A 2,278-nucleotide genomic window follows, 5' to 3' on the forward strand; every position below is an offset into this window, starting at 1 on the left:
CCCTTCCCGCCCCAGGGTCTGAGATCGCCATCTCACCCGGGCTCCACCCTGTGGGGGCCCCTGGGTCCGCAGCCCCCTAGCCTCTTGCCTTCTGCTGAGATTGCAAACGGCTGTTTTTCCTTTCTTTATTGTTCCTTTTTTTTTCTACGCTTGTTTTTCCACCTACGGCTCGGGCAGCCCGAGGGGCCGTGAGTCGTCCCTTCCAAAGAGCGGGAGAGGGCTAGTTCAGGTCCCCATCCAGCTGACAGCTGGAAAGTTAGGGACGTGGGTATTGCTGAGCCCGATGGAGTCTGATCGCCATCCCAGAGGCCCCTCTGAATGGAGGTTAAGACATTTCTGAAGATCCGATGAGTTCCCTTCTTAAGAGGTTTCTTTACAAATGTCTTCTCTATTTTCCTGAAGAAAATCTTGCCTGCAGAAAGTTATTTACAAATGCTGGGAAGTCACTCTAATGCAGCGGTTCTCAACCTGTGGGTCGCGACCCTTTCACAGGGGTCGCCTACGACCATCGGAAAACACATATATAATTACATATTGTGTTTGTGATTAATCACTTTGCTTTAATTATGTTCAATTTGTAACGATGAAATTGGGGGTCGCCACAACATGAGGAACTGTATTAAAGGGTCGCGGCATTAGGAAGGTTGAGAACCACTGCGTAATGTATTTTAAAAATGCAAAATATTGTACTCACATGGACAGGAAAAGCATGTAGTGCCCGGAGAGACAGCCTTTAATCCTGTGACCTGAAAAAGGCTTGCAGACCTTAATTATATCTCTCCTTACCACTATGAGGTAGATACTCGTATTTTTGCATGAGTGTAAACTGAGTCATGCCAATGCTGGCTTTTCCAAGTTGAGGGTTAGAACAGGCTGTAGTAAGGCATATATCTCTTTCTTATTCTCACACAGTTGGCTTTTAGTTAATTCATAATGTATTAACAGTAATTAAGTTCCTATAATTTCTGGAAGGCAACTCTGGCATAAATTTTTGAACCTGTTGTAATCTGTGGAATTGAGTTCCCAATGAAAGCCATTATCATAAGTAGTAAGCTGGAGAAGTCCGGGCCCTTTTTGGTAAACTGCCAAAACTTACTATTTTATGTTACTGTATTTTTTTAAAAATATGGGGAACAGTGAGGCAGCTTTAGCTAATGGCCTGTTTGGCAATAATTCTTAAAGTCAATGACACTCTTGTTTACTGATTCTAATTCTATGATTGAGTGCTCAATCATTCTATCTGGGCGTGGCTCTGTCAGGGAAGGCTTACTTGTAAGTAAATGGGAAACTTCAGCTTCCCAAAGACACCTAAATACAGCGTATGGTCTCTCATGGCAGTAGATCTGAAAGGTGCATGTGGGCATATTTGGGCACAGCTTTTACATATAAGAACAGGAAGATGTATTTGTATGAAATGTTACAGTATCAGTCTAGTAAATTCACTTGGTAAATTTCTTACCCAAAAAGTACACTATACTTTGTATGCCTTGTTAAAAAAAAAAGTTCGAAATTAATTTTTTCTGAACATGTCCAGCTCTATGTGTTAATGCATTGTTCAGCTTTTTGAGTTTTTCTTCCAGTGAGAACAAAGGTAAATGTTAGTATTTCAACCTTTTCACTGTTTTTAACTTGAGGAAGATACACAGTTACTAGGCTCTGAAACTGGCTGGTGTTTTCACAGAAAAGAGCACAAGTGTTCTGAGTTCAAATTTAAGCTCCACCACTTATTCTGTGATTTTGGGCAAATCATTCTCTGGGCATAATCTTTAAAGTGGAGATAATGCCCATCTTCAGGGTGGCTTTGAAGATTAATAATTATGTATAGCACTAGACCCACAGTAGGCACCCAGTAAGTTATAGCTATAAAATGAATTTGGGATTATCTGGCTTCTTAGGTAGTCACAATTGCTTTAGTGTTAGGGGTGATTGTTTACCACATTCCTTTCCTATTGTTTTTCTCCTTACTTCCCCTATAACCCCACTCTTGTAGTTTCTCCTTTGTATTACTCTTCAGGAAATTTGATTAAAAGTTGACTTACATGATTTCATTTTATTTTGGATAGATAACACATTACACATAGTAAAAAGGCAAGAAAAGTGAAAAGTAGTCTGCCTTCTTCCCCAGCTTCCAGCCATCTAATTCTTCCCCAAAGCATTCATTGTAACCAGTTTCGTGCTTTCCCAGTGAGTCTCTGCTTTAGCAAATATATGCATACTAGAGGACCGGTGCACGAATTTGTGCACAGGTGGGGTCTGGCTGGCTCGCCCGATCGAGCTG

General features: G+C 41.2%; 1 protein-coding gene across 1 annotated transcript in view; it reads left to right on the forward strand.

Annotated features, from left to right (window-relative positions):
* The window catches only part of GTF2B (general transcription factor IIB), a 36,941-nt gene that overhangs the window by 315 nt on the left and 34,348 nt on the right, over positions 1-2,278 (forward strand). The gene's annotated exons all lie outside the window — the stretch shown is intronic.

The sequence above is a fragment of the Myotis brandtii genome, unplaced genomic scaffold (assembly GCF_000412655.1).
Source record: "Myotis brandtii unplaced genomic scaffold, ASM41265v1 scaffold90, whole genome shotgun sequence".
Lineage (NCBI taxonomy): Eukaryota > Metazoa > Chordata > Mammalia > Chiroptera > Vespertilionidae > Myotis > Myotis brandtii.